Genomic DNA, 7,308 nt, shown 5'->3' on the forward strand with positions numbered 1-7,308 from the left:
GGAATTGAACTTAGGACCTTCTATTTGCCAGGCAGGCACTTATGCCACTGAACAATCTCTCCATCCTAATGGAGACTTTTGACCTTTCTATATCAGCATATTAAGGTCCTTCTCCAGATTTGGAAAGGCTTCTGCTACAATTTCTTTAAATTCTATACTTTCAGAAGGATTTTTTGGGGGGCTGGGGGCTGTCTCAGGCTGCCTTAAGGGTGGGTCTGGTAAAGCAGGTGGAGCTGGGGATTAAACCAAGGTATCCTGCACCTCATTGTGTTTATATAAGCAAGGACTTAAACAACTGAGTTAACCAACAGGCCCTTAAATTCTATACTTTAACTTTCTCTCTTTATTCTTCAAATTGTAAGGCTCGAAAATTTGTTACTTCAGTGTAGCTCCACAAATGCCATAAGCTTGCTTTATTCTTTCACTTTTTTTCTCTCATTGTCTAAATGCCAATAACTTTCTTTCAACGCCACAGATTTGCTTTTGGTCAAATCTGCTGTTGATGCTCTTTGGTGGTTTTCATTTCACTTAAGGTATTATTTTACTTTCTCTGTTAAATATCCTATTCTGATAATTTATTGCTTGTGTCATTTCTCTGAATTGATTGTCTGTAGTTTGTTGAAATTTTTTGGTTTTCCTTGCAATAGTTATATTGAATTCTTTGTCGTCACACCATCCATATGTCTTCACTGTCCTAGGCAAGTCATAGGCACTTCACTTTTTACATGATGTTCTATTTCCCCAGTTGTGCTTGATCTCTGTGATAGTGCATTGGTGTATGCAAATGTGAGAACTAAATACTACCAGTCTTTACAGACTGCCTTTTTCTGAAGAACTCCTTCAGAAGCCAGCCCACCCAGAGACTCTTGGTAGGCTGCCTGGTACAGAGTATAAACTCTGGCTTGTACAGTCCATGGACTGGTGGACTTTATTCATTTTTAGCAGGTGGATCTGTTTGAGGTCTGGACTCATTTGGGAGTACTCCTGTTGACTGAGACTGTGGAAATGATATAAAAACTGATCCTCTGCAATCATTCTGAAGTAAATATCCACTCAATCAGTGGTCAGTTAGAGCAGGCCTGAAGCCTGGAGCTGCTGGGACAGTGCACTTCTGGGGTTGGCGGACACTGGCATGGGCCTGAAGTAGTACAGTCTGGAGATGAAGCCTGACACGCATGCCATGAACAGGAAGGTACACAGTTTGCTGATGCTGGGCAATGGAGGAGGCCTAGTTGTATAAACAAGTCCAAAATGTGGGTCAGTGTAGAGACATATCACTTAAATGCCAAGCCAATTACAAATGCAAACACATACAAATTATCGTAGTTGCTTCAGCAAAAGTCTAAAGGACATGGAGACATAAAGTAATGTTTTTCAAGAACAGAAAATAACAACTATACCCAGAAAACTTATCCCTCATAATTAAAGGAAAATTAATGACCTTCCAAAACAAGGAAAAAAATCAAAACAATTAATTAAAGCAACACTTCAAAAGATACTTTGAGCATCACTACAAAGAGAAGAAATTTAGACTAAGAAATGAGTATTAGAAATGAAAGAAAATTCACAAAACAAGATGATAGGAATTAGTACATACTCTTAAAAGTTATCTCTGAATATAAATTGTCTTATTTCGATAATTAAAATGTACACATTGGAAGACTGAATAAATATAAAGACTCAACTGTATGTTGCATGCAAGGAGCACATAACAGTTCCATAGGCATACATACTCTGAAAGGAAAAGGTGGAGGACAACATCCCATGCAAATGGAATCTAGAAGCAAGTGGGACTAGCATTGTTATACTGAACAACACTGACACAGAGGAAGGACACAAACTACAGAAACACATTGAGATACAATAATATACTTTAGAGTAACCAGTGGGTTATTGAGAGAATCCTTGGAGAATGGAATCAGATATATCAGAATCTGGGATGCAGAAAAGGTCATTCTAAGAGCAAAGTTTATAATTAGGCCAGCCTACATCTAAAAGTATAATGAAATGTTGCATCTCAGTCTTATTAAAACAAGAATACACCAAATCCAAACAGTGATAGAAGGAAAAAACAAGATTGGAAAGAAAATTAATAGAGAATAATAGAACAATAAAAAAAATCAACAAGAGAAACAGTAGGTTTTTTTTTTTTAAAGATAGAAGATATTGCTAAGGTTTCATCCATACTAAGAGAAGGGGAAGATTTTAGGAATGATAAACAAATTCAGCAAAGTAATAGGATAAAAAAGTCAACACAAAAAACCTATAGCTTTTCTGTGTACCAATACAAAGAAATAAAGAAAACTTCATTAAGTGAGCTGAACAATGCAGTTAGAATAAACCTTTTTAGGTAATAAAAGTTCTTTATAATGATAATTACAAAATATTAAATAAGCTAAAAACAATACTAAGAGATGGAAACATCCCAAGCTCATGCAAGGGCAGAATTAATGTTGTTAAAAGTGACTATACTACTGAAAACTATACACACATTCAATAAAGTGTTTGTCAAACACTTCATAAAAGGAAAAAATTGTAGCAATAACCCTTACTAAATATGATATTAATAGGCTATTATTCTCCCAGGAACTAATAATTAACAGACATCTACTTATACTAAGGAATACAAATGCAAACAATAAATATCACTAGGAGCTCTCACACTACAGAGGTGGTGGGTGGATGAAGAAGGTGGGGTTTAGCAACAGGGCTGTCTTCTGAAACACTGGTTAGGCTACAGAGGAATGCAACAAAGCCTCAGAGAGCAAATCCCTTCATCGACAAGAAGAAATTCTAAGACTGTTGGGTTTGGTTTTGTCTTTCTCAGCTATGGAAATTATAATGAGTAGGAGAATTTTCTTTAGAGTAACCAGTGGGTTATTGAGAGTATCCTTGGAGAATGGAATCAGATATATCAGATTCCATTTACAAGCATCAATGACCACTTATTTTACTTTGTGTCCCTTAGTCTCCTTCACAGACACCCAAAACAGCAGACATTCAAAACCATACTGATGACTTGTGAGCACAAAGGAGATTTGAAATTTTCCCATAGATCTGTTCTCTATCTCCCCAACATTTTGAGGAAAAGAACAGAGTGAAGAGAGGGATGCAGTAATGATTACCTCCAAAACTACTACTCAGGAAAAACCTAGCAGAGTTTGATCTAAAAGTTCTATCCTGTTTATGTTTAACTTAAGGCTCATTCTGTGATGGAGTTGACTGTTACCTAATGCAGATATTTACGGATAAATTTAAAGGATGATGAGGAATTTGGAATTTTTTTTTTCTTTTTGAGTCAATATACAGTTTAGACTTGTCTTAGGCTCACTTTATAGCCCAGGCTGGTCTCAAACTCACAATCCTCCTGCTTGTCTCCAGAATGTTGGAATTATAGGCATGAACAGCAGCAGGAAGAGGAGGAATTTGATGAAGAAAGTTGGGGATACATACTGCAGATCAAGAGTTTAGAGTAAAACAGCAGGAAATTTTATGAATTCAAGCATTTAGGTTTGTTAATCTGTAAACATCACTATAGGAAATCTCTGGGGCTAATGAATAGTGACTCCTGAATTCCTTCAGTGTAGATGAAAGAGGGAGAGAGAGAGAGAGAGAGAGAGAGAGAGAGAGAGAGAGAGAGAGAGGAGGAGGTGAGGAGAGGAAAGAAGAGAAAAGAGAGGAGTGGAGAGGAGAGGAAGAAGGAAGAAGAGGGAGGAAGGAAGGGAGGGAAAGAAAAGAGAGACCCTGCTTCAAGCAGAGGCCAAGGGAGAGACCAAAGTAAAGGCAGTACACTCAGGAATCACAGGTGACTTGGCATCATGATCCAATGATCCAAGGAGACCTGGGGCAATGTAGAGAGGAAGGTGGAGCCCACGGATACTAACCTAAGAGCTGTGTGTAAAAGGCAGTTCTTGTAATCATGTTAACACATAAAACCAGCGCCAGGTATTTGTGGTGATATTACAATAATAAAGGCAAAGCTTGAGATGCTGAAATTAAATGTATGTCATCTACATGCTTTTTTTTCTTTTCTTTTTATTCATCTTTTTGGCACAGGGTCTCACTACATAGATCGGAGTTGATCCGCCTGTGTTCAGCCTCCCAAGTGATGGGATTACAGGCATGCACCATCACATCCAGTCTCATTCACCATATCAGCGTGCCACTTGGGAGAGGCCGGCACATAATGCAGGGTATTGAATCCCGGCCGACATGCTCTGCCTAAGCAGGCACTTTAGTCCAAAAAGTTTTTGGCCTGCCTTGCATACTTTTTAATGAACATAAATTTTCTGATAATTCTGAAGGCTAGGGATGCCAAGATCAGGATGCAGCATCCATTGCATGAAAGATTTCTTGCAGTATTACCCCATGGTGGGAGCACAGAGCACTTGAGGAGAGAGGAAGGAGTAAACTTGTCCTTTTATAACATTATTAATCCCCTATGTGCCAAAGCCCTCTTGTCCTATCATCTACCAACGTCCTTCCTCTTATTACTGTCACCATGCTAACTCAACTTCCTTATGAGTTTTATAGGGTGCAAACAGACAAACAGCAGTGATAATTAAGGCAGTGGTCTAGGCAAGCTTGAAAGGCTTGTAGGATCTCCAGATAGAGCTCTGTATAGAAAGGGCACAACTAAAAAAGAGAGTGATGTTACTGTGGAGTGGACCAGGGCATACAGACCCTTACTTAGCTTTCAAGAAACAGATCTTTGTCTCCAACTGATAATGGAGTCTTTATACTTTGTTAAATTTTATAATGACATCTTGCTGGTTTAATCATTTTCTGAATACGTATAAATAAATTTCAGAGGCAAATGTTTGTGATTATCCTATAAGACTTCTGAAAAGTGTACTAGACCTTTATATTCTTATAATAATTTTATAAGAAATAGCAACAATTTGTCAAGTAGCATTGTATGGTCAGTATTTTACTTTTCTGCTTGTCAAAATCTGATCCCAAGTAATATTGCCATCTCTACTCATCAGTCTCGTTCTCATCATTGAAACTATCTAAATCTTCTCTTTCCTGAAACTTTTTCTTTTTAAAGTTATCAGTTTCTGGGGAGGATATTTCAGCAAACTAAATGCCTGCTTAGGCATGTGCAAGTACAGGTTTGATCCCTGGCACCTCATGTGGTGCTGACCCCACCCCGGGTGCACTGAGTTTGAGACTGAGTCCAGGCGTGGTGGTGCACAAATGTAATCTTAGCCTGGGGAGGCTGAAAACAGGAGGATCACTATGAGTCCAAGCTGCCTAGTGAGACCCTGTACAAAAAAATTAAATACATAAATAAATAGTTATTCCTTTCTAAGTATCCTTGATGATATAACTCTTCATCTATAACATGTGATTAAATAAATACATTTTCATGTTAATATAAAATATTTCTGACATCTGTATTATTTATCTGTTTGATTTTTTGTTTTGTTTTCTGACACAAAAACTTGCTTTGTAGCCCAGGCTGGCCTTAAATCTGCTGCAATCCTACTGCTTAAAACTTCTGAGTTTTGGGATTACAGTATGTGTTCACCACCATGTCCAACCTACTTTTCCTTTTTAATATAACAAACTAGCACACACTGATTGCCTGGAAAAAATCACCTGTATATTATCAGATAATAGGGAAATATCTGGACACAGCTAAACTGACTTCTTTGTGTTGGCAGCTGGTGCTGCCCTCATTCCTTTTGGAACTTGAGGCTTCTTTCATGATCCCATTGTTGGCAGAACTCTGTTCCTTGTTTGGGGGAAGGAGGTGCCCATCCTCTTGCTGACTGTGAGCAGGGGATATATTCAGCTTGGCACACTCTGGGTACCCTCTCATAGTGCCATTTTCCTGGCATCCTTCCAGTGTCCCTTCCATCAGTTACAACAGAATCTAAGGTAACGTAACATGCTGTAATCATAGCTACATATTGCCATTTGCCATATGTTATGGTTTGTGTCTAGTTGTCCGCCCAAAGCCTCATGCAGTCATGGGGTGAGGACTTCTAGAGTTTGTGTTAACTCATGATCCACTGGGATTATGTGTGATCCAAGGCTGGGATTATGGGTTTTAGTACTGCTGTGATTACCCATAGGTGGGTAAATACTGGGAAGTACCCATAGGTGAGTACTTCCCCTGCCCTGGGGCAGGTAATTTGCATTACAATGTAAGGTGGGAAGAGAAGCTAGCTGCTTGAGCTGCTGCTGCCCCTCCCTTGTTCTCTTGCTCTTTGCCACCGCCATGAAAGGTTGCTTTCTGCTCTGTGCTGCTCTGCCTTGGACCCAGATGAGTATGGACTGAAACCTCCAGTAACTGTGAGCTAAATAAACCTTTCCTTTCTTCATTGTGAGTGTCGGGTATTTGTCCCAGCAATGAGAGAAGAGTAACTAAGACACCATATAACTCAAGCTAATCTAGGGAATGACTGTTTAATCATAAGGCTCTGCCAATACACCCTGTGAGTGATTACACAGGGTGTGTACACTGACACCTGGAATCTTGAAAGTCATCATAAAATGGCCTACAAATCAGTCAACTGTATCTCTTCCTATAAGATCACTGACCCTATTCACATGAGAGGAATTACTTCGTAATGCCTGACTCCATATATTACTACTTAAGAAATTAAGTTTTAACATATGAATTTATACAAGTTATAAACTTTCACTATAATATACATACATGAGAAATCTTAAAGTCAAGCTCATGTAAATTATCATTAAAGAATAAAATTTTGGGCACGGAATCAGGAAGATGAGCTGAGGCTTGCAGCCAGGCCTGGTGAGCCAAGTTGTACAACATGGACCCACGAGGGGGAGCTCAGGTCTGCAGCCAGGCCTGGTGAGCTGAGGCATATTGCTAGGCCCCGCAAGGCCCTGACTGCAGCCTGGACCTATGAGGTACATCCTTATGACACTGAGGTGGCAGGTGGTAACTTATGTAAACTAGGCTGTGTAGAAGATGCCAGGTACATGAAGGGGAGGTGTCCAGACAGAACTCAGAGAAGCTATTTTACATACAAATTCCCAATTTAAAATCTGCTTTTATAGCTATAGCATTTGCTCCTATGGTGTAAACTTTTTCTCTTCTTAAGTTCTTATAGATTTCTTTCCTTTTTGTTCATCTTCCAATTTTACATGCATATATCTGGTAATATGAATAACTGGTTGGAATACAACACTATGTATTACAACAAATACTCCGAAATTCATATTATTTCAGGTGAAAATTTTATCACTTGTATTTTTTCTCTTTTAATTCTAAGTTGTACTCTCCTAAAAAATAAATCTTTGATCTATAAAAAATAAAATAAAACACAA

Source organism: Octodon degus, unplaced genomic scaffold, assembly GCF_000260255.1.
Source record: "Octodon degus isolate 3935 unplaced genomic scaffold, OctDeg1.0 scaffold00183, whole genome shotgun sequence".
NCBI lineage: Eukaryota > Metazoa > Chordata > Mammalia > Rodentia > Octodontidae > Octodon > Octodon degus.